Source organism: Callithrix jacchus, chromosome 3 (assembly GCF_049354715.1).
Source record: "Callithrix jacchus isolate 240 chromosome 3, calJac240_pri, whole genome shotgun sequence".
NCBI lineage: Eukaryota > Metazoa > Chordata > Mammalia > Primates > Cebidae > Callithrix > Callithrix jacchus.
Window position 1 is genome coordinate 23,494,875 of NC_133504.1, and position 26,736 is coordinate 23,521,610.

Here is a 26,736-nt window from a genome sequence, read left to right on the forward strand (position 1 = left end):
CATATAAATTAGTTGAAAAAGGGGTCTGAAATATATTCTCATATGCATAATTTTAAAGGATTTCAATATTATCTTAAAACATTTGGACATGTTAGAGGATAGAATATCAAGGAGAAAAGAATATTCATTGCTTAGAATTGTTAATAATTTAGTATGTTTTTAAAAGGTGATAGCCAAATTCCAACTAAAATAAGAATCTCAGTTAACAAGATATATTTGCTATTGTCATGATAACTGCAACCTAAGTCAAGTAAACTAATCTTAGAAATAAACAGCTTTTATGTGGAAGGTGATGAAAGCCTCTAGCAATATGGCTGGGGCACATCTGCATTATCCCAGCAATGCTCAGTAGTTAAAAGTTATGCATTTATACATAATGCATGCCTTTAACTCACATCTATATTACCAATGGCTAGCCCGTTTCCATTGTGCCTCATTCCACAAAATGTATGCAATTCTCTAAGTATGCATTCAGAAGTGGCAATCTGAGTAGCTTCCTATTTCAATGTAATTTTGAACAAAATATTTGGCAGTTGCTCTAAAATAATGCTCTTTATTGTGTTATTCATTGTAGATTTGATATCAAAGGGAAAAGGGGATCAGTACAGCAGTAAACTCTGTGGGATTCAGGACGTCAGTCAGGTGCAGGTACGAGGACAAGCTCCTAGCCATAAAAGGTTCTTCTGGCCATGCACACTAACTCAGTTCACTGTAGGCAAAGACCATGCTGTGAATTCACCGTCCCTTAAATTCACTCTACAGGGTAGTGCGTTGCAGAAAAGATACCTAAATACTGAACTCCTTCCTCTTCCAACAATTCTATACAGATGAGATACATTTAAAAGATTCTGTGGAGTTAACTTTAAAATTGACAACACATAACCTTAAAGAAGAAAAAGAGGTAAACTGTAAGATTGCCTGTAAATTGGTAAGAGTGTGAAAGGAAGTGGTACAATTTCCCATACTTTTGCTTTGGAGGTAGAGTTTATGGTTTAGGTAAATATGTAAGCGATTTCATAGTATCTGTGTAATTTTGTCATTCAAAAATAGTGACATCACAATGGAAACACATGGTTTCATCTTGTTGGTGTGTATATTTTGAAGCATCAATTGATGAGGCTTGAAGCTGAGAGGGTGGGCAGGGGTCAAATATCAGAAGGCTTTATGTTCTACATTCAGTAACCTGAAGTTTATTCTACATATGTGGAATATAGATATGGGTTGGATGGCCAGTAAAGAATCTTAGAGAATAATATGTTCAGGTTTCTGCTCTATTTTGTTTGTTTGTTTATTTATTTTTTTTTTTGAGACAGTCTTGTTCTGTCACTCAGGCTGGAGTGAGTAGCTCCACATCGGCTCACTGCAACCTCTGCCTCCTGGGTTGAAGCAGTTCTCATGCCTCAGCCTCCCAAGTGGCTGGGATTACAGGCGCCTGCCACTACACCAAGCTAATTTTTGTGTTTTCAGTAAAGACAGGGTTTTGCTATGTTGGCCAGGCTGGTTTCAAACTCCTGAGCTCAAGTGATCTGCCCGCCTCAGCCTCACAAAATGCTGGGACTACAGGCATGAGCCACTGTGCCCAGCCAGAGTTTCTGTTTTAAGAAGAGCATTCTGTATACAGAATAAAGGATGAATTCCATGGGCACGTGAGATAGGGAGTCAGAGCAGAAGAAAGCAGACTATTAGGTGGTCAGTGCAAGAAGCCTGGAAAAAGATACTGTCACACTGGCCAAACTACCCTGTTTCAGCTTAATGGTGTAACAACTCTTTGGCTTCCGTGGTAAGCAGAGTGACCCCTCAGGAGTTACCTAGACTTTTAAAAAGAGTTCAATGCTAATATTATTCAAATTAGGGGAAAAAAGCATTTGTAAAACAATTTTAAGTTCTTTAAAACTCTTCAGTGCAGTTTTACTTCACTTAGGCATATTGTCTACTGCATTCCTACTATGTCCGGATACAAATCTGTGTCCTAAGAATGTAGGAGTAAGCAAGATGAATACAATTCCTGTACCTGCCATATGTGTAATCTAGGGATCAATGTGTGGAGAAACATGGACGGAAGTGGAATATGATGCAGTGGACATTGCATAGGGACAACACACAGATACAGTTCATGTGATCCTATGTGTATGTGGGGGAGGGGCATGCACATCCTATCTATTTAAAAAATCGGGAAAGGTTTCTGGAAGGAGATCTGAAATGAAGGAGGATTCAGGGTTAAGTACTGACAGTGGATGGGAAAAGAAAAGGTTCAGGCAAAGGAAAGAGCAGGTACTGAAAGCGTAGCAAGGAGCCTGAAATTGGTCCAGCCTGGCAGGGCCAGGCAGTGGTTCCTCAGGGAGGATCCAGAGATGAGGCTTGCTGTACTCTGTGTGTTTATTGTTATCCAAGAAGAACACAGGTTCCTTTAGAGCAGAGGCTACATAATTATTACAATTTGTCCTTTCTTATAGTCTTTACTATTCAATGTATGCCCCAGTTAGGAAGTGCAGCTGAGGTATTCTCAGTGACCACAATCCTACTGTTTTTGGTGAGTAGTTTCTTCTCTTGGTAGAAAGGTTAGGAGGCCCCTAGGAATATTTGCTGGCAAGAAACTAGAGAACTCACAGCATCTGCACACTTCTAATGCTGTAGAATTCTTTTCTTTGAGTAAGTGCTTGACTGCTCCCTCGAAGAACATTACCTCACAGCTTCCCAAACTATAGTCACTAGAACATGGATGACATTGCCTTTGCTTGGATGGATTTTCTAGTACTTTGAATTCAGTGTTGACTTTATGTAATGAATAAACTCTTTCACCTCAAAATAGAAGTTTCCCTTGAGATCCTGGACTTGCTGGCTCTCTCTCTCTCTCTCTTTTAATAGCATTGTTGCCCTGCCTACTATTTATCAGAATCTCTGAAAGGGAGGTTTAATTTTCAGACTATTTAAGGAGGCTCTTGGGGTGGGGCAGAATGGTGGGGTGGAAATGTGTCATTCATTGCCTCTCTGACTTCTAGACCAGCACTAATTGAATTCCATGCATGCCTGCTTCTCTGTCTTGGACAGCCCTTGGAGTCTCTCCACTCCCTGCATGGATGCAGAGGCTGCCGCCATTCCCAGCCTCTCACTTAGCATCTTTTAGTCTCTCTCCTTTTCTTGACCACAAGCACTGCTTCACCTAGGGCTCTCTGTAGTGTTTGCTCCCCACCCCTGCTGACTGCAGCCTTCATTAGCAAATGGCAAATGTCCTGAAATGTTTATGGGACAATCTCCAGAAAAGCATCATTTTCTTTCTCTGAGTATAACATACCTTAATTTGAATGTAGCCTGTGCCCAGAGATCTCTGAGGGTTTCCTGTACCCAATCAGAAAGTCCAAAGTGCAAAATCAAACTAGGAAGAAATAACAGGGCAACAAAATCTTCAATTTCAGGAAAATAAAACAAACACATTTTCTTTACAAGATAATTAAAAGTGAAACTGTTTTAAAAAGCACAACCTGCATGCTTTCTGAAAGGTAAAGGGATTTCCTGGGGAATCTGTGACATTAATTGTTTAAAAAAAGTAAAACCGGAGTCTTTTGTCTTCTAAAACTGAGAACCACAGTCTGAGTGAAATAAAAAGCTAATGAGCATATTGACAGGTGGCCACTTTGAGGTAGAAGGCAGGAAGCCACAGAGAGCTGGGTGGACATCCCCTGTGGAAGTTATTGCTTATACGCTAGTTTGTCTGTTGATCAGAAGCTTTTCCTCCTTACATTTTTCTAGTTCCCTGTAGGAGAGCTACTGAGGATACAAAAATTATGAAGAAAGAGTAAATATCTTAAGGATACATGCCTAGTAAGGCATTACTCTCAAAAGTAAGGTAGTCCTCTCATGAATTGGTTTTCCAGAAGATAAATGACAAAGACATAGATATAGGTTATATTAGGAAAAATATATAGGCAGATAGCATATTAGATCATAGAATGCAAGGTATCCTGTTAACATGTATATAAAAGAGAAGTAGATACACTAGGAGAATACCCATTCTTAAACTCAGACTAAATGATTTCTCACTGCTCCACTAGCCATATTTCTGTAAAGAATAATGCACTCCATGTCCATAGAAAACCTGCTACTTGAATCTGTTTTCACCACATTCATGAAACTGTGAGCCACGGCAGTTTTTACCCAGGATTTTTACCAGGAGGCTAAGAAAGAATTCAGGAGTGCTGTTTGACTTCTACATGACAGCATGTTTGATTTTCCTTTGGTGGTAAATTTGGCTTCTGCTGACAGCAAGAAGAATGCTGTACACAGAGTTTAACTCTGTCTTCTTGCACAATTTTTACAGGGTAAGCAATCTTGGACAATGAAGTCCTTTAGATGAAATCCTGCTCTGGGAAGGGAAAAAACAACCTGCATTCTGATGTACAGCTCTACAGCACCTTATTGTGTCACTATGGAAAGGGAACTTGCCTTGACAACAAATAATAAATGAATTTCTAATTAAAAGAGGCAATTTTTAAATATTTTCCAGCATTCTCAGTTATTTAGACATTTGTACCTGTTGCCTTGCATTCTCAACAGACTACTGTATATAATTTACTGCATTTTCCTGTTTGTCATTTTTATTTAACAATAACAGCATTGTAGGCAATAACTTTAGCATTAATGTATTTCATTATCGAATTTTATGGATATGATCTATTTCACCTATTAGGGATCTGTAAGAAAGGTCACTACTCTTTTAGTCTTCAAAATATATGCAATATAATTCTGAGTTTCCAGCAAATCTATTCTTCTTTTGGGTTCTCTTTGAACTAATTACTGGGAACTCAAGAAAAGCAAACACTTTGATGAATTATTCTAGTTTTTTTTTTTTAATATGCTGTCTTCTATTGGGAGACTAGCAGTTTCTCAAGTTGTCCAGGTATTGGCCTCTGACAGAAGACTACTGGTCTCCAACTCTTCCAGATGACTCCTTTGTGGTTACCGATGTTCCTTTCTGCCATGTTGAAAATAAAACTTTTTTATTTTATTTTTTCAGAGGTACTGATAGGGAAACTTCTGGGCATGGCAGAGACCAGTTTTCTGATGCAAACCTGTTTGCCAGAGTGAGGGATCTGCGTTATTTTTTCTGGTGAAGGAAACTCTACTTTCCAATGCTATTCTTTTCTGGGAAAAACTACCTATTAAAATCTTGGTATTAGGGTTGAGGGACGCTGAAGACTGGCAAAATCCCTCGCTATTCACATTCTGCTGTATGACAAACATGTCCGAATAACAGATAGACTCAGCATCTCCTACTTGCTCTTTCTGGTCCAACAATAAAATTATCAGGGAGTTCATTTACCAGATCTAGGCCATGCATTCTTAATTATGATCATTTTGTTCCAATAATGATCATAATCATTTGTTTTGAAGATAAATATTAGTTATCATTAATTTCACTACACTGTACATTTTGAACAAATAATAAAATTAAGACTTTTACTGATTTATTATGGTCACCAAAAACATAAAAGATAAAAACAAATAGTCTTTAGATTATTACTTTTGGTACGTGTGTGTGTGTGTGTGTGTGTGTGTGTGTGTGTGTGTGTGTTTCTTTTCCCTGAGATGGAGTCTTGCTCTGTCTCCCAGGCTGGAGTGCAGTTGTGGGATCTTGGCTCACTGCAACCTCTGCCTCCAAGGTTCAAGTGATTCTCCTACCTCAGCCTTCTGAGTACCTGTGATTACAGGTGCCCGCTACCATGTCTTGCTAATTTCTGTAATTTTAGTGGAAATGGAATTTTGCCATGTTGGCAAGATGGTCTCAAACTCCTGACCTCAGGGGATCTGCCCGCCATGGCTTTCCACAGTGCTGGGATTATAGGCATGAGCCACCGTGCCTGGCCGGTAATAGCACTTTGAGTTTACTCTTTTAATTTGTTCTTGAGTTCTTATTCTTAATTTTAACTCCATGACAAAATTTAGAATATTTAAAAACGTAAATGACAAGCTGAGCATAAACTACAAAATATTTCAATTAATAGTTCAGTAAAATAGAAAACTGAGTTGAAAAATAGCAGCAAAATATATGTTTATGTCAATTTCTAAATGTTGGTGGTCTTAACAATAGGTAACCATTTTCATCTTGTCATTTTTCAGAAATGTATGGAAGAGCTGATGTGAAAACTGGTTGTAGAAAGAGCTCTGACCCTTCACACTTCTGTGAAAATGCATCCTTTGCAGTATGACTGCAGTTTTTCCCATCAGTGGGTGGAGTATAATCGTCTGCCCCTTCAATCTGATCTGACATCACAACTTCCTTTTGCTGATAGAACAGTGGACTGATGACATGCCTGTTCTGAGCTTAGGCCTCCAAAGACCTTTGTCCTTTCACTGTTTTCTTTAAGTTCTGCCACAATCATACAAATAAGGTCAGAATGGCATTGGTCATGTGGCATCATTGCCACCATTGCCCCAACTGCCAGCCATTCACCCAAAACACACGTGAGTGTGGATTTTCATGAACAAGCAGCCTCCAGCCAATCTGCCCGGTGACCATGGGCATGTAGCAGACCCAAAATGAGACCAGCAGAACGTGGTAAATATAAGCATCCAGCTGATACATGAACAAGTGAGAAATAAAGTTGTTTTAAGTTTCTTTCTTTGGATAGTCTGTTACAGAGTGATAGATAAATGATAGAAATTGGTACCTGAAACAGAAACAGTCATAATAAAATCCTTGAACTTGTAAGCTGTTAAAAGTTGGAAAATTAGAATGTGGAGAAGAAATTACTTACTCTTGGAGGCTAGAAAAATGAAAACCTATCTATTATGTAATCACAAAATAGTTGGCAAAACAATTGCATACAGTTACAAGGAATATGGAAAACATACCTCATATACTCCAGATTTGGGTAAAAAAAATCTCCAGGGAGAATATTGAAAGTACTAGCTGGTTGATACTAGCCATACATGATAAGGCATGGGGAAAGAGAATAGACTTTCTCAAGAGCTAGGAAATTTGCAAGTAAAATTTAGAGGAGATAAAGTGGGACCAGGCCTTGTTTAGCTGGAAAATAAAACTGTTTCTCATATCTGGTAGGTAAAATATGTCAATTTAAAATCTGATTTATATGGACAAAAGTCAAATCAGGAGGCTCTCAATGCTTTGTTGAGACTTAGAGAGTTAAGTTGGTGCCTGTGGATTATTTCAGTTATCAAAGAAAAGACTTCTAAGAGCCAGAATGGCAGGATCTCACAGTAACCTCTTTCCAAAGTCGCAGTATGTAAGTCCATAGGAGAAAAATGTCTCAAAGTCAGTTGCGTATGTGGCTGCTGTTGTATTGAGTGATTGCATATCAGATCTGTAAGACCACAAAAGCTTGGAGGTTACATTCTCAAAAATGCCAACAGCCTGAACTGAAAGGGATTGAGATGCTGAAAACTTTAAAAAGTCTGAGTCCCAAATTTGTATAGACAGGGAGAAGGCAGAGAAATCTGCTCAGTTTCCAAAGTGAACGATTTCTTCAGAGTAACCAAGGAGTGTAATGAAAACAATAACTGGCCACGTCAGAAGGAGAAACTCATATGGGAGCTGAGAGTACTTCAAGTCAAAGACTGGAGCATTCACTTCCATGGACCAGAAGTAGCTCTGATTTAGGAGCAGTTTGTACCTTCAGGGTACAGGAACTTACCAACACTGCCCAGTGGGTTTTCAAACTAAGTAAAATCAGGCACATCTGTGTACATTTCATTTGCACCCTTTTCAAATGGAAATATTTATCCCATTCTTGTGCAGAATGAATTGGGAAATCATCTGTGTTTTTAACTCAGAAGTTTTGGTTCCAAGGATTTGCTTCCACCAGATATGATGTTGATAATGGTCTTGTGGGCTCAGAAGCCATCGGAGATCTTGGCACGGGGTGTATTAGTCAGGCAAACCTCATTTCCTTAATTCTGTCAAACTGCTCCAGTCTCAAGAGAGGTACTCCAATGGAAACTAATTTGTAGAATAATGACAATCCAAAATAATATTAGCGCAGGCTCACTTAGGACTTAAGTAGCATAGATGAGACTCAGACTGTTCTCTCTGACTTCAAAAACAGTTTTATTTTGCTCTAGCCATGACACTCCTCTGTCTGATAGTGGTCTCAGACATAAATGAGAATTCATATGGTAGTATTTGCATTATTAGAGGTATTTTATATTACACCTGTGGAATGAAATTCAGCCATAGGAAGAATTGTTATATGAAGTGAGAACATCAGCCTCTTTCTATGTTACTCATTATTGCCAGATTTTTGAGCATGCCTACACATGCTGTTTATTAATGTATTACAAGTAAAAAATGTTATGTGCTCAACTGGTAGACTAATTATAATTTTTTTTGACTATTCTGCTCTCATATATAGAATAGATGTTCTGACGTTTTAATAAAAAAATCTTTAATAAGGTGCTTGTTAAAAAATCATTCTGATACCAAAACCCAGCAGAGACCCAACAAGAAAAGAAAACTTCAGGCCAATATCCATGATGAACATAAATGCAAAAATCTTCAATAAAATATTGGCAAGCCGATTGCAACAGCAAATCAAAAAACTTATTCATCACGATCAGGTAGGATTCATCCCGGGGATGCAAGGCTGGTTCAACATACGCAAGTCTATCAACGTAATTCACCACATAAACAGAACCAACAACAAAAACTGCATGATTATCTCAATGGACTCAGAGAAGGCATTTGACAAAATTCAACAGCCCTTTATGCTAAAAACCCTCAATAAACTCGGTATCGATGGAACGTATCTCAAAGTAATAAAAGCTATTTATGAAAAACCAACAGCCAATATCATACTGAATGGGCAAAAACTGGAAGCATTCCCTTTGAAATCTGGCACTAGACAAGGATGCCTTCTTTGACCACTCCTATTCAATATAGTACTGGAAGTTCTAGCCAGAGCAATCAGGGAAGAAAAAGAAATAAAGGGTATTCAAATAGGAAAGGTGGAAGCCAAATTGTCTCTATTTGCAGACGACATGATAGTATACATAGAAGACCCCATCGCCTCAGCCCAAAAACTCCTACTGATAAGCAACTTCAGCAAAGTCTCAGGATATAAAATCAATGTGCAAAAATCACAAGCATACGTCTACACCAATAACAGACTTAAAGAAAGCCAAATCAAGAACGAACTGCCATTCACAATTGCTACAAAAAGAATAAAATACCTTGGAATACAACTCATAAGGAATGTAAGACACCTCTTCAAGGAGAACTACAAACCACTGCTCAACGAAATCAGAGAGGACACAAACAGATGGAGAAGCATTCCATGTTCATGGTTAGGAAGAATTAATATCGTGGAAATGGCTATACTGCCCAAAGTAATTTACAGAATCAATGCTATCCCCATCAAGCTACCATTGACTTTCTTCACAGAACTGGAAAAAACCATTATGAACTTCATATGGAACCAAAAGAGAGCCCGCATAGCTAAGTCAATTCTAAGCAAAAAGAACACAGCGGGGGGCATCACACTACCGGATTTCAAACTATACTACAAGGCTACAGTAATCAAAACAGCATGGTACTGGTACCAAAACAGAGATATAGACCAATGGAACAAAACAGAGGCACCGGAGGCAACACAACATATCTATAACTATACAATCTTTGATAAACCTGACAAAAACAAGCAATGGGGGAAGGATTCCCTGTTTAACAAATGGTGTTGGGAAAACTGGCTAGCCATGTGCAGAAAGCAGAAACTGGACCCCTTCCTGACACCTTACACTAAAATTAACTCCAGATGGATTAAAGACTTAAACATAAGACCTGGCACCATAAAAACCCTAGAAGGAAATCTAGGCAAAACTATCCAGGACATAGGAGTAGGCAAGGACTTCATGAACAAAACACCAAAAGCATTGGCAACAAAAGCCAAAATAGACAAATGGGACCTAACGAAACTCCACAGCTTCTGCACGGCAACAGAAACAGTCACTAGAGTGAATCGGCAACCAACAGAATGGGAAAAAATTTTTGCAGTTTACCCATCTGACAAAGGGCTGATATCCAGAATTTACAAAGAACTCAAACAGATTTACAGGAAAAAAACAAACAAGCCCATTCAAAAGTGGGCAAAGGATATGAACTGACACTTTACAAAAGAAGACATATATGAGGCCAACAATCATATGAAAAAATGATCATCATCACTGGTCATCAGAGAGATGCAAATCAAAACCACATTGAGATACCATCTCACCCCAGTTAGAATGGTGATCATTAAAAAATCTGGAGACAACAGATGCTGGAGAGGATGTGGAGAAAAAGGAACACTTTTACACTGTTGGTGGGAGTGTAAATTAGTTCATCCATTGTGGAAGACAGTGTGGCGATTTCTCAAAGCCTTAGAAATAGAAATTCCATTTGACCCAGCAATCCCATTACTGAGTATATATCCAAAAGACTATAAATCGTTCTACTATAAGGACACATGTACACGAATGTTCATTGCAGCACTGTTTACAATAGCAAAGACCTGGAATCAACCCAAATGCCCATTGATAATAGACTGGATTGGAAAAATGTGGCACATATACACCATGGAATATTATGCAGCAATCAGAAATGATGAGTTTGTGTCGTTTGTAGGGACATTGATGAATCTGGAGAACATCATTCTCAGCAAACTGACACAAGAACAGAAAATGAAACACCGCATATTCTCACTCATAGGCGGGTGATGAAAAATGAGAACACATGGACACAGAGAGGGGAGTACTAAACACTGGGGTCTATTGGGGGGAAAAGGGGAGGGCCAGTGGGAGGGGGAGGTGGGGAGGGATAGCCTGGGGAGAAATGCCAAATGTGGGTGAAGGGGAGAAGGAAAGCAAAGCACACTGCCATGTGTGTACCTACGCAACTGTCTTGCATGCTCTGCTCATGTACCCCAAAACCTAAAATCCAATAAAAAATTTAAAAAAAAATTCTGTTGTTGTAAAAATATAGTTTTACATTTAACTCAAGTCAATTTAATTTGAAAGATATGCATTTAGTACCTGCAGTAAGCCAGGCTGGGTTTCAGGTCTATTGGCTACGGAGCTTTACATTGGCTACATTCACTGCCTTTCATAGGTAAACAGACTTAGAGTCTGAGCCTGAAAGGTTGGAATTGCTTTAAACAACTCTGCGTCTGTAGTGTTTCACATGAATCCAGGTTTTTATGAGTGATCTGTGTGGGTTAGGTTTGAATCACTCACACACACACACACACACACACACACACACACACACACACACACAAACAGCAATTACTGTTCACTGTGATTTCCTTTTCTTTGAACCCAAAGCCTATTTGTTAGAATAAAGAAGCCAAGTAAGATACATGGCCCACATGGTCCCTTCCAGAACAATTTTTCTTACTGATAGGATACTTAATAAGGATATGGTACCATAGCTTTTGGTCTTTGAGAAAATGTCTTAGGAGGAGGCTTTTATTTGTTTGTTTGTTTCCTGGTCTATTGTTTTTTCTAAATAAAAAGTTGAAAGAGCACAAGACGCTGTGTTAGAAATGTCTAGATTGTTCCCCTGTGACTTTTGCTTCCTGTCTTCATGATCTATGGTACATTACTTAAGCTGTGCCTGGGTTTTATTCTGTCCCAATAAAGGGAAGCTAATGAAATCCACTATCGAAATTTTCTGACAAACATTTGTGTCCAGAACTTGTTACCAGTAAATTGCAAGTACTTAATAAATGTAATGAAAAAATGCATTTCACAAGAGGTTTCTCAATAACATGTTTGTGAAATTTGAAAGGCAAAAAGATTAAATGCAGCAGAGAATACGGGAAGAGAGAGGGAAATTAAAATTTATTTTTATTTTCTTGGATTCAAAAAAATCACCAAATGGAAGCAGCTTTGGAGGTTTCTCAGACACTTGATAACGAGTATTTAGTACCCCTAGAGCTCCAAAAAGAATAATTTTAATATAATTATAGATAAGACTGGCTGTTTTTCCAGCAGTGAGAAGGCGAATTCATCACTTTATATTGTCCCATTTCTGAAACAGAAGTCTATGATGAATTTCTTAAAGTATATGTAGGTATTTTATGCTATCTTTTCTGAGATTTGTCTACTGTAGTTAATCATATTATATTCTTCTCAGCTAAGCTTTCAAACATTGAGGTAAGAGATTAATAAATAGTAAAATCTAGTGGAAAAAATTATGCTAGGGAGGCTTGAAGGAGGCTTTATGTCTCTAGTGTTGTTTTCATGATAAATTGGTCATCCCTAACCTAAAGTGTTGGGTTGTATCCATGAAATGATACACACTTGGAATTCAGATAACTACAAGAGAAATGATCTCCATCTTTCTGCCTTCAAAACAAATACATAGCACTACGATAGGTAAATGGCACTTACCTTGGTCCTTCTAAAACACACTTCCGAAAACCAAATGAAAGGAACGCATAAAAAAATACATTCAATTTAGTTTGAATATTGTATCTTAAATGATTTCCCTTCTTTTCTCTTTTTGCAGTAACTTGTTTGTTGGGTTTTGAGTTATAGTTAATTGTACATATAATTTTTTAAATGTAGAAATAAATTAATTCAAAAAAGAAAATTTCAACACCTAAAACACTGGCTGATACATAGATGATGCTCAGCGTTCGTTAGCTCATTGGCATTTTAAACAAGAAGTATATCAGTAGTGTCTTAAATGCTGAGAGATGACATGTCCTTTACTCTCATATTTTACATGACATTCGAGAATCTATATAGTCTAAAACTATGGCTTTATGACTTAACATCTTTACATTTGAGAAGAAAAAGCTGCTCTAAAATCCAGTTTTATAAAGTAAAATACCACTGCATTAAAGAAATCTGGATTCAGGTGAGTTTATTGGGCTTTTTCTTTCATTTAGTTTTTGTATGTGTGCTTTTGGAGGAGAAAGGTAAGTGCCATTTACCTACTGTTTTTATTGTTTGTTTTTAAAAAATGTACTATATATACAAATGGCTGCTTCTATTTAAGAAGTGTGTTTAAGTTGTTTTGATTATTTATTTTCTTTTTATGTACTTTGGGTTGAACTAACCAAATCTGTAGTGCTAATCTAGTTGCTTAGTTCTTTCTAAGAATAGGATATAACACAGAGTCTGAAGATCTTCTTATTTAAAATCCATTTTTTTCCTTTGTGTGGAAGGAAGCTTTTACTTCAAGTAGGTTAATTGGATTACTTTCAAGTATGATAAGGATATCTTCGAAAACACACAAATCTAAATTTTATTGTTCAAATTATCTTGTGAACACAACTCTCCAAATTTCATTTCCTTTCATTTGCACAAAGAATATCATGTTTAAGTGATAGTCATCTGGGTGGCAATCTTTTTCCCATCACAGAATTATAATCTACAAACTCATTGTGTAGTGCTATATGTTTGTTTTGAAGGGGGCAAGATGGAGATCATTCTTTTACTAGTGCTTGCCTCAGAATTGTCCTCAAATTAAATTCTCCTTTGGTGAATAAGCACATTAGGCTATGAGATGTTGAAGTTTATTTCTTCATATAGGCAAAAGAAATGGGAGAAAGTATGGGAAAGGGGAGTTTATTACAAAAGTTGAATTTGAAGTACTGGAGAAGGTCAGGAGAAGACGAAAATGGCTCTTAAGAATTTGGAAATTTCCTATTTGTCTCTGGGTCCTGGGGTAGTTTTTTCTTTTAAGAACAGAGTCTTGTTCTGTTGCCCAGGCTGGAGTGCAGTGGTACAATCTTGGCTCACTGCAACCTCCGCCTCCCAGGTTCAAAGGATTTTCCTCCCTCAGCCTCCCAAGGAGCTGAAATTACAGATGCCCGCCAGCATGCCCAGCTAATTTTTTTGTATTTTTAGTAGACACAGGGTTTTACCACATTGGCCAGGCTGGTCTCAAACTCCTGATCTCATGATTTGCCTACTTTGGCCTCCCAAAGTGCTGGGATTATAGGCATGAGCCACCATGCCCAGCCTTGGAGTATTTTTATGTAAAATTTATTTGCTTCACTAAATTTGCTGCCTCTGCCTCTCAAAAATGTTCAATTACCACACAGAAAAATCCCTTATCTTGGTGAACAGACTAATATTATACAGCAGTGCCTTGAAATTCAAGGTGAACAGTAACAAGTTCTATATGCGATAACTTACCATACTATTAATAATATTAGATTGCTAGATGGAATATATAAATATATCCCAGTATCACATAACTATTGTGTAATCTCTTGTTTCATCAAAAGCTAGAACAAAAACATTAAAAATTTTTATTAGAAAAGCACTGATGCCTTACCAACGATTCAGTTTGGAATTGTAGTTGACTGCAGAGACTTAATTCTAACCTTAGAGTTAGCTCTTACCTTAGTTCAGACTCGTGTATTTTTCACTATGCCTTTCTCTTTTCTTTTTCTTTCTTTTTTTTTCTTTTTTTGAGACGGAGTTTTGCTCTTGTTACCCAGGCTGGAGTGCAATGGCACGATCTCGGCTCACCACAACCTCCACCTCCTGGGTTCAGGCAATTCTCCTGCCTCAGCCTCCTGAGTACCTGGGATTACAGGCATGCACCACCGTGCCCAGCTATTTTTTTTGTATTTTTAGTAGAGATGGGGTTTCACCATGTTGACCAGGATGGTCTCGATCTCTTGACCTCGTGATTCACCCGCCTTGGCCTCCCAAATTGCTGGAATTACCGCCTTTCTCTTTTCTCCGAAGCATTTCAGATATCCCACTGATCTGAAAATACCAACCCTCCCAGGACAGTTCACCTAAGTTGTGCTTTTAGCTGTGTCTCTGCTTAGAATATCTCTGATTGATATTTTTACTATATTCCTGCCCTTATATTAAAAAAAAAGCCAAACTTGAAACAAAATTAAAGGGAAAGACTCTCATTCAGATTTAAAAGAATTTCCAATTTAGATTGGGAGAGAAAACAAAAGTTCACAGAATGTTATTCTAAAATTAAAAATTGTGAGAGTGAGATTCATGTAGCATGAAGGGCTTCGGGGATGCAAATAAGGAGAAATATAAACATAAGATTTGTTTTGAGAGAAACAGTTTAATACAGGAGGTGCAAAGTGAGTAAAATGTAGGGCTTGGTTTAGCAGAGAAGAAGGGAGAGAATATTCCATATTAGGGAACTGTCATAATGAAAAATCGCATTGACTCTCATGATGAGAACAAACTCTCTTAATAAATAGTCCATCACTGCTTGTTTCTGAGCAACCATGTGACATTTTCAGCATGTTTTCTAGGAATTATATTTTGATGGGATGTACAAGATAGGCTGTGGTGAATCTTAGGGTGGAGAGGGATATGAGTGGGAAGAAGAATTTGAAAGCTATTGTAGCAAGTTGTCTTTCAAGGTTGAGGACATGTTGGCCAGGCATGGTGGCTCAGGTCTGCAATCCCAGGACTTTGGAGGCCGAGGCGGGTGGATCACGAGGTCAAGAGTTCAGGACCATGGTGAAATCTTGACTCTACTAAAAAACACAAAAACTAGCTGGGCGTGGTGGTGCTCACCTGTGGTCCCAGCTACTCTGGAGGCTGAGGCATGAGAATTGCTTGAACCCAGGAGGCGGAGGTTGCAGTGAGCCGAGATTGTGCCACTGCACTCCAGCCTGGCGCCTGGCAACAGAGCAAGACTCTGTCTAAAAAAACAAAACAAAACAAACAACCAAAAAAAAAAAAAAAAAACGATTGAGGACATGCTCCAGGCTGTGGCTGGGGAAATAGAGGTGGCAAAGGACAATCTCTAGCCATTGCTTACTGGTATAGATCATCTGAAAAATCTCAAAACTTCCCATGGACTTCAGATTCAACCTTCACTAAAACTTTCAATCAACTCTGTGTCATAGAATGACATGAGAATTCAATTCCTTGGCTCAGTCCTGTAATTCCAGCAATTTGGGAGGCTGAGGTGGGTGGATTTCTCGAGTTCAGGAGTTTGAGAACAGTCTGGCCCACATGGTAAAACCTGTCTCTACTAAAAATACAAAAGAGCTGGTGTGGTGGTGCAGTAATCCCAGCTACTGGGGAAACTGAAGCAGGAGAATCGTTTAAATCCAGGAGGTAGTGGTTGCAGTGAGCTGAGATTGCACCATTGCACTCCAGCTTGGGCAACAGAACAAGACTCTGTCTCAAAAAAAAAAAGGTCAATTGTTTAATGTTTTATTTTCAAAAGAGATAATGGGAAGATTACTGCTTTACATGCCACTCACTGGGTGAAAGAAAGATGCAGTAGGCTTATAACTACTTATTTTCACTAAAATGAATTATTTTCTAGTGACTTGTTATTATTATTATTAGTTATTATGAAGCTAGGGTCTCCCTCTGTTACCAGGCTGGAGTGCAGTGATACAGTTATAGCTTATTGCAGTCTCAATCTCCTGGGCTCAATCCTCCCCTCTTGGCTTCCTGTGAAAGTAGGACTACAGGTGTGTGCCATTATGTCTGGCTAATATTTTTTTTTTTTTACTTTATGTAGAGATGCAATTTTACCATGTTGCCCAGGCTATCTCAAACTTCTACCTTCAAGTGATCCTCCTGTCTTAGCCTCTCAAAGTAATCAGATTTTAGGTGTGAGCCACTGCACTTAGACTATTTTTATAACATTGTTTTCTAATTATCTGTCACGGCATGACAATACCTAAGAGATCTCAATTTTACCTCCCAAGATAAGGTTACTGTGTTTATATGTTTGATTGGGAAGCTTTTGTTTGCACAGAATCACATGCATCAGTTTTAGAGATGAATGATCAGTGTCCAAGTTAACCTTAACAAAATTTTATTGTCCATATAAAGGTAGGCTTCTGTAATTCCTAATACTTATAAATTAACATAAAATGGTCAAGACAAATAAGATAAAGGGACAAAATCTGTTGGCAGGTAAAAGTTTAAGTTTTGTGAATTCATCAAAAGCCTGGAAATAGAATTTATTCCTGAAAACAGAATCTATAAATGAAAAGTCAGAGGTGTCCCTGAGCTGATAAGAATTTTTTTTAAAAAACATTTGAGACCTTTCTGATATCAGTCACACAGATTTCTTGTTAACATTTTCTTGAACACTGCTGGTCATTCATATTTTTCTCTCAACAAAGAATTTTCTCTCTGAATAATACTTTTTCACTGGAGAGACATAATATTCCAGGAATGAGGAGGCAGGATATTTGAGCTTGGGATATAGTTAGATATTCAAACAGAGCTGAGCAAGTTAGGGGTCCCGGATACAGCTGAATCAGTTCCCACTGACCTGCCTGTGTAGATTTGTCCCTCATTCTATGATAATGAGCAAAATGATCTACATACCTTTTACGTTAAAATTTAAAAAAAAGGCTTAATAGACACAATTCCTTCTTTCCTGTGGTTGTGAATGGGTGACATCATCCATGCATTGATACCTTGTCTTTCCTTAGCCATTAGCACTGATATGAAAGCTTTCCAAGTGTCACGTCAGCTTTTTCTGAACTTCTCATTGATCTTTCTTTCTATTTGTTTAAAAGCCACTGATGGGTTCATTGGTTTGGGTAGAAACACTTTCATGGAAATGAGCTCAATGCCTTTTAGCTGGAAAGGCAGGAAAATGTCCATGATCATCCATAGAATTTCCCCTTTGCCTCTCAATCTGAAAACTCCTACTTCTGACCCTGTTCCATCAGATTTGCATGTGGGGAATGATGGTTCTCTATTTCCTTCTTAGCCTAATGTCAACTCTTCCGTGGCTCCTCTACTCATGCCAAGGCTCCATCTCCCCTCATGCCTAGGTCCAGTAGGCATAACTAGACACTCATTGCAAGCACTCACCCAGAACATGGCTGGCACTGGCAGAGACCAGCACAGAAAGCTCAGAGCAATTCCCTAGCCTTGTTTTCTAGGGTAATAATATAATCAACAGAGAGAGATTTTTTTTCTTATTTTTTTATTGCATTTTAGGTTTTGGGGTACATGAGCAGAGCATGCAATACAGTTGCATAGGTACACACATGGCAGTGTGTTCTGTTTGCTCTTACCCCTTCACCCACATTTGGCGTTTCTCCCCAGGCTATCCCTCCCCACCTCCCCCTCCCACTGGCCCTCCCCTTTTCTCTCCAATAGACCCCAGTGTTTAGTACTCCCCTTTCTGTGTCCATGTGTTCTCATTTTTCATCACCCGCCTATGAGTGAGAATATGCGGTGTTTCATTTTCTGTTCTTGTGTCAGTTTGCTGAGAATGATGTTCTCCAGATTCATCCATGTCCCTACAAACTCACGAACTCATCATTTCTGATTGCTGCATAATATTCCATGGTGTATATGTGCCACATTTTCCCAATCCAGTCTATCATCAATGGGCATTTGGGTTGATTCCAGGTCTTTGCTATTGTTAACAGTGCTGCAATAAACATTCGTGTACATGTGTCCTTATAGTAGAATGATTTATAGTCCTTTGGGTATATACCCAGTAACGGGATTGCTGGGTCAAATGGAATTTCTATTTCTAAGGCCTTGAGGAATCGCCACACAAGAGAGAGATTTTGAGGAGGATAGGCTGTCATTGCTTCAAAAATCTGTCTGAAACTTCTTTAGAAATACAAAAAATTAGGCCAGGTGCTATGGCTCATGCCTGTAATTCCAGCACTTTGGGAAGCTGAGGTAGGTGGATCACAAGCTCAGGAGTTTGCGACCAGCCTGGCCAACATGGTGAAATGCCATCTCTACTAAAAATATAAAAAATTAGCTAGGTATGGTGGTGCATGCCTATAATTCCAGCTACTGGGGAGGCTGAGGCAGAATTGCTTGAAACTGGGTGGTGAAGGTTGCAGTGAATTGAGATTGCAGCACTGCACTCCAGCCTGGGAAACAGAGCAAGACTCAGTCTCAAAATAAATAAATAAATAAATAAAATAAATAAGAAAATTGCATATTCTGTTTTCAAAGGCAGACAAATGTATATTTTGGTGAGATGTTTATCAAAAAGTATTTTCAATGTTTACATTTGCTGCTCATAGCAGTACACTCCATTTATCTGGAGAATTCCTCCAAATGAAATGGCTTATTCCCCACCAGGAAAAGTAAATGAAGCATTACTAAAAACAGATATTGATATATATCAATATCAATCCCAAATTTAAATGGACTAAATGCCCCAATCAAAAGACACAGACTGCCAAATTGGATAAAAAGCCAAAACCCATCACTTTGCTGGATCCACATCCATCTCACATGCAAGGATACACAAAGACTCAAAACAAAAGGGTGGAGGAAGATCTACCAAGCAAACGGAAAGCAAAAAAAAAAAAAAAAAAAAAAAGCAGGAGTTGCAATTCTCGTCTCTGATAAAATAGACTTTAAAGCAACAAAGACCAAAAGAGACAAAGAAGGACATTACATAATGGTAAAAGGATCAATGCAACAGGAAGAGCTAATGATCCTAAATATATATGTACCCAATACAGGAGAACCCAGATACATAAGGCAAGTTCTTAATGACTTACAAAGACACTTAGACTCCCACATAATAATAGTGGGAGACGTTAACACTGCATTGTCAATTTTAGACAGACCAACGAGACAGAAAATTAACAAGGATATACAGGACTTGAACTCAGACCTGAAATAAGTAAACTTAATAAACATTTACAGAACTCTCTATCCCAAATCCACAAAACATACATTTTTTTTCAGTATCACATCCCTCCTATTCTAATAGTGACAACAAAATTGGAAATAAATCACTCCTCTGCAATTGCATAGCATTTCACAGGTTTAAATGAAATATTGGTTGGCTGCTTGTTTGTTATTTTCCTCCCTGTCTCCATTGCTAAGCACATTTATTGACATATAACAGGCTTTTAATACCCATTTTTAGACTGCATTCTAGTCTGGGCAATAGAGCAAGTTTCCCATTCTCTCTCCCTCTTTCTCTTCCTCTTTCTTTCTTTCTCTCTTTTACTCTTTTTCTTTCTTTCTCTCTCTCTCTTTCTTTCTTCTTTTCTTTCTTTTTCTTCCTTTTTTTCTCTTAAAAAAATAAAAATAAAAATAAAAACAGATAAATATAAGTATAAGCAAATACTCTAAATATATATAAGGAAAAGAAGGAGAGCATTGAAGAGCACTTGCATTTCTATTTTTGCCTATCCTGATAGAGTCTAGCAAGACAGACATTATTCTTCTTCATGTCTAGGGTTTGGTGGAATACTGGAGTACTTTCTAACATTCATCCCATTCACATTTGATCTTGATAATAATAGAAAGAAAGCCCCTTTCTGCTCACTCCCTTTCATGGGTCAAGGGCCTATCTTTGCCCTGAAAGAAAGAAAGAGCTGCTTCTGAAACTGAAATGCATTGCCTGGGTTTTATGACCAGTTGCTTATTATATTATGCTAGGATAATATAATTAGTAATATGATAATGTGAATACAGTAGTACGATAATTAGTCAAAGTTAGATGGCAGAGATTTGGCTCAAGCATGTGTTAGCTGTGCAAATAACTTGACAGGAATCTCTTCCCTCTAATGTTTCTAAAAGATACTGCATTTATTTGCACTTTAAAATAGATAATGTAATTAAAGAGAAATTTTGTGGTAGTGGTTATTATTTTGTTTGTTTGACCCATCTCTATCTAAAAGAAATATTATACAAATCTGTGTATTTTTAATTTTAATAGACTATATTTTCAAAGCAGTTTTAGGTTCACAGCAAAATTAAGAGGAAAGTACAGATTTCCTTTTTGTACCCTGCCCCTACACATGCATAGATTTCTCCATTATTGATATACCACGGCAGAGAGTACATCTGTTATAATTAATGAATGTACATTGACAATTATCACCCAGAGTCTATGATTTACATTAGGGTTCACTCTTAGTGTTGTATGTTTATGAGTCTGGAGGAATCCGTAATGACACGTATCTAACATTACACCATATAGTACCATTCAGAGTACTTTCATTACCAAAAAATCTTCTGTACTGTTCAGCCGTCTCACCCTCTTGACCCTTGGCAACCACTAATCTCTTTACTGTCTCCATAGTTTTGGCTTTTCCTGAATGTTGTCGGGGTCTCCTCCTCACACAGGGCTCCACTGTCGGGGTCACTGCCTGCAGGGGTCTGTCCTGCAGACCCTGACTCAGCGATGGGTGAGGAAATTATACTGACACACAGATATTATGCTTTGCCAGTTCGACTGAGGGCCTGGGGGCTGCTTAGAGACTCCCTGGATAGTGCTGTAAACAGTTGTGACCTCTGCCCAGACACACTGGCCTCTCCAGCCTTTATTCAGCACACATTAAATGACAATAGCTTTAAGTCAATACCAGTAGAGGTTGAATATAAAAGGACAGGTTTGCAGACCTAAAGCAAACACCATTAGTGGGTAATTTTCCTGGTCGACTTCCCCCTGAGAGGGCCTTTGGGCTCAAAGGTTGTGTTAAGACTGAATGAGTAAACAAGTTCGTTAGGCAAAGTCCCCACATTCCTTTATTTCTACTCTAATTTATTTAACTAAGGGGACAAGGCTGCCTTTAGCCAAGAACTATAGAAAAAACCCTTAGGCCTTCCAAAGGGTTTGAGACTATATTCTATAATATTCTCTAATATTTTCGTCACCACTCTGAGTGAATCCCCAGAGAATGTCATACAGTTGTAATGATACAGTATACAGCCTTTCCACATTGGGTCCTTCACTTAGTAATCTGCATTACTAAGTTTGCATAAGTTCCCTTCATGCTTTTTGTGACTTGATAGCTCATTCTTCTGAGTGATTAATATTATTCCATTGTCTACATGTACCATAGTTTATTTATCTTTTTACCAGCTGAATGACACTATGGTTGTTCCAGCTTTTGGCAATCATAAATAAAGCTGCTACATTGATGTTCTAGTTTTTGTGTGGGGAAAAAAGCTTTCAATTCCTTTGGGAAGTGCAATTGCAAAATACTATGGTAAATGTATGTCAGTTTTGTAAAAAATTGTCATACTATCTTCTAACAGGGCTGTTCCATTTTTGCATTTGGAACATCTTTTTGTATACTTTTTGTCATTTGTATATTTTCATGTGCTCTTTAGAAGTTCTCCGTTTAATGTTCAAGTATTTGCGTATTTTCCAGTTATCTCTCTGTTATTGATTTTTAGTTAATTCCACTGTAATCAGAGAGCAGACATTTTTTTGATTTCTCTCTTTTTTTCTTTTTCTCTAAAAAGAAAAAGGTCTTATTGTGTCATCCAGGCTAGAGTGCAATGGCACAATCATAGCTCACTGCAGGGTAACTATGAGGCAGGGCTCAAATGATTCTCCTGCCTCACCCTCCTGTGTAGGTACAGCTACAGGCATGTGTCACTATGTAATTTCTATGTTTTTATCTTTGTAAAGGGAGGTTTTGTTGCCCAGAATATGTATGATCAATCTTGGTGAATGTTCTATGTGAAGTTGAGAAAAAATGTGCATTCTGCTGTTGTTAAATGAAGTATATAATTGCCAGTTATATTTATTTGGTTCATAGTACTGTTGAGTTCAGCTAAAACCTTACTTATTTTCTGCTTCTTGGATATAATCATTTCTGACAGAAAGGTGTCTAAGTTTCAACTACAATAGTGTACTCTTCTATTTTTCCTTATAGTTTTATTAGTTTTTGCCTCACATATCTTGATGCTTTGTTGTTAGGCACATAAATGCTAAGAATTGTCATGTTTAGAAAAAAAACAACTCTTTTATTATTGTGTAGTCTTCCTATCCCTGATAACTTGACTTACTCTCAAGTTAGCTCTGAAAGTGATGTAGCTACATCTGCTTTCTTTTGATTAGTGCTATTAACATGATATATCTTTCACTATCCATTTCCTTATATAATCTGTATGTCTTCATTTTAGTAAAGTGGATTTCTTTCAGACAACATATAGTTAGTTGGGTTTTATTTTATCCACCTGATACTTTCTTTCTTTTAATCAGTATGCTTAGATCATTTCTGTTTAAAATAAATGTCAAATAAGTTTTACATCTACCATATTTATTATTGTTTTCTATTTAAACTTGTATTGTTCCTATTTTTTTCTTCTACTCTTTTTTATGCCTTTTGTGATTTTATTTAAGCATTTTATTGATTTAATTTTCTCTCCTTTCTGAGAATATCAGTTGTATTCCTTTTTTATTAACTTTTTAGTGGTTGGCCTGGAGTTTCCAATATACACTTACAATGAATCCAAGTCTACTTGCAAATAACACTGTACTGTTTCACAGTTAGTACAAGCAACTAAAATAATTCTAATACTTTTCTCTCATTCCTTGTTTCATTGCTGACATTTTTATATAAGCACACATAAGCACATATATATCCACATAATAAAATACATAAATACATAGTTATTAATATTTTGAACAAACTAATTTGTTAGATGAATTAAGATAAAGAAAAGAAAAATAAAAGTTTTAATTTTATATTAATTTCTTCTTTGGTTCTCTTCCTTTTACACGTAGATCTGAATTTCTTACCCATATCATTTTTCTTCTATTGAAAGAAAATTTTAAAATATTTCTTGTGAGGTAGGTCTACTGGCAACAAATTTCCTTAATTTCATTTGTGTGAGAAAACCTATATTTCTCCTTTCGGTAGAATAATTCCTCAGAATGCAAAATTCTAGGTTGGTGAGTTTTTTTTTCTCCTAAAACTTCAACTATTTCATGCCATTCTCTTCTTGCTTTTTAAGAAGTCAGATATAATTCTTATCCTTTATCTTCCATACAGTAAGTTTTTTCTTCTTCTAGCTTCTTTTACAATTTTGTTATTTTTAAAATTTTCTATAACTTAAATTGATAGTCTTAGAAACAGAATTTTTGGTTTGTTTTATTTTTGATATTTTTCCTACTTGATGTTCTCTAAGCTTCCTGGATCTGTGATGTGATATCTGATACTAATTTGGGGAATTCTCAGTCATTATTTTTTCAAATACTTCTTTGGTTCCTTCTTTTTTTCTCCTTCTGGTTTTCCCATTACATGTACATCTTTTATAATTGTCTCATGGTTCTATACGTTTTTTGTCATTTTTTTTCTTTTATTTTCAGTTTTGGGGGTTTATACTGAGACATCCTCAATCTAAGAGACTCTTTTTTCATCTATGTTCAGTCTATAGTCCATTGAGGCATTATTTATTTCTGTTACAGTGTTTTTTATCTTGAGCATTTCTCTTTTACTTTTCCTTAGAATTTTCACATTTATTCTTATACTGCTCCTTTGTTTGTGCATTTTGTCTACTTTATCCATTAGAACTCTTATCATAATAACCACAGTAGTTTTACATTCCTGCTGTGATAACTTATATATTTTTGCCATATCTGAGTAGGTTTTCATGCTGTTCTGTCTTTTCAAACTGATTGCTGCCTTTTAGTAATACCTGTAAATTTTCCATAATATTAGGACACGATGAACTGGTTAAAACAAATTGCTGTTCATAGGTGCTTAGTAATGCAGAAGCAATGTGTAGGGGGAGAACATTCTTTAATTCTATGATGTGTTTCAGTCTTAGATATCCTGTACCTTTGGACTGTGCACTTCACAAATGTCTCTCAGTTTTCTCCCACCATCCCCCTACCTGTTGAATGGTTTAGAGTGGGTTGAATCTGGGTGTTTTTCTATTTCCATATGACAGGTGAGAGGGGAATAGAGTTGAGTATCTTCCTTGCTCCAAGTGGAAATCCAGAGCTGGAGTTAGATATTTTCCTCTCCCAGATAAGTTAGGCTGTAATAAAATCCCAGCACAGGCTGGGCACTGTGGCTGATGCCTGTAATCCCAGCACTTTGGGAGGCCAATGTGGGTGGATCACCTGAGGTCAAGAGTTCCAGACCAGCCTGGCCAACATGGTTAAACCCCATCTCTACTAAAAATACAAAAATCAGCTGGGCATTTTTTGTATGGCAGGTGCCTGTAATTCCAGCTACTCAGAAGGCTAATGCAGGAGAATCACTTGAACTCAGGAGGCGGAAGTTGTAGTGAGCTGAGATTGCACTGCTGCACTCCAACCTGGGCAACAAAGGCAAGACTCCATCTCAAAAAACAAACAAACAAAAAAACATCACGACAGGCTCTGTTTAAATAGATTCTCATGAGAGCACACCTTGTTAAGAAGAACAGGATGCTTTATATTTTACAAAATGGTTTCTTTTCCCTCCCTCTGCCAGAAGCATAAGGGGATTTTTATCTAATATTCACCGTGAGAAGCTGGTAAAACTCCTGGAGGTAAAACTCACAAAAGTGTGAGAGTTCCCATCAATGGGTCCCCCTGGATTGTTTTAACTCTCACATTTGTCCATATTGATCCTCCAGCAACCATCTATTAGAGTTAGGTTTTTCTAACCCAGTGTTTACTCCTACATAGGTTACTGCTCATGGCTTTCTTCTCCTATAAGCTATGATTCTCTGCATTTGCCTGTCTGTGCCTCCAGTTTTGGGGGTAGTGACTTGCCGTGTGACCTCACTCCTCAAAGGAATCCAGGAAGAGCTGTTGATTAAGTTTTTCAGTTTTATGTTTGTTAGCATGATTGGAGAGCTCTTAACTTCTAAAATTCTTCTACGCCAGGCCAGAGACTGGAAGTTCAAATCCACCTATTTATACAGCAACTGTCTTTGGAATTATTAAAGATATGTATGAGGATGACGCTGTCAATGCACCTAACTGCTAGCACAGTTTGCACATTTAATTAATGGTTATTTTCATCAAATGTAAATGACTGCTTAATCGATATGGTTTAATTAAAATGTGAAATATAGCTAGATTTTTGTCTCATCTTAAAGTATTGTTCCTGTCACTAACCATATTCCCTAGAAGGAGATTTTAGAAATTAATTATTATAACTGACACAACATGGCTGTTGCTTATGGCAATAATATAGTCAATTACAAATAACTCAGGGAAAGGATATATACATATATGACATTCTTGGAGTGGCTAAGACTGTCCAATGTGATAGGTAAAATGTAAGCATGGAATTCATTGGGTGGCAACACAGAAGATAATTTCCTTTCTCAAATAGATATTAATTTCCTTTGAGGGAAGGGGTCAAGTCTGCTGAAATACTGTTCTCCTGTTGTGATAAAGTAACACTCATCATAACTAAGGTTGGCTGTATGACACTGATCGTTTCCCTAATCCAGGATTAAAATATTAATCATACTAATGATACTATTTTCTAGATGATTTCTCTAATATGGATTTCCGCTGTTTCCATTTTAAATTTTTATTAAAATTTTAAATTATGGTCTTTCCCATCTCTAAGTGAGTTTTGATAATTAATGATGTTTTTAATTCATAGTAGTAGTGTGTTTTGATCATTTTTAAACTCTTCAGACACTATTTTATATTTTTTATAAATAAATTTTACCCTCAATATTTGCTTCAAAAAATTAATGTTCTTTTTTTTAATTTTATTTTTTCTTTTTTTAAAATTTTTTATTGCATTTTAGGTTTTGGGGTACATGTGCAGAACACGCAAGATAGTTGCATAGGTACACACATGGCAGTGTGTTTTGCTTCCTTTCTCCCCTTCACCCACATTTGGCATTTCTCCCCATGCTATCCCTCCCCACCTCCCCCTCCCACTGGCCCTCCCCTTTTCCCCCCAATAGACCCCAGTGTTTGGTACTCCCCTCCCTGTGTCCATGTGTTCTCATTTTTCATCACCCACCTATGAGTGAGGATATGCGGTGTTTCATTTTCTGTTCTTGTGTCAGTTTGCTGAGAATGATGTTCTCCAGATTCATCCATGTCCCCACAAATGACACAAA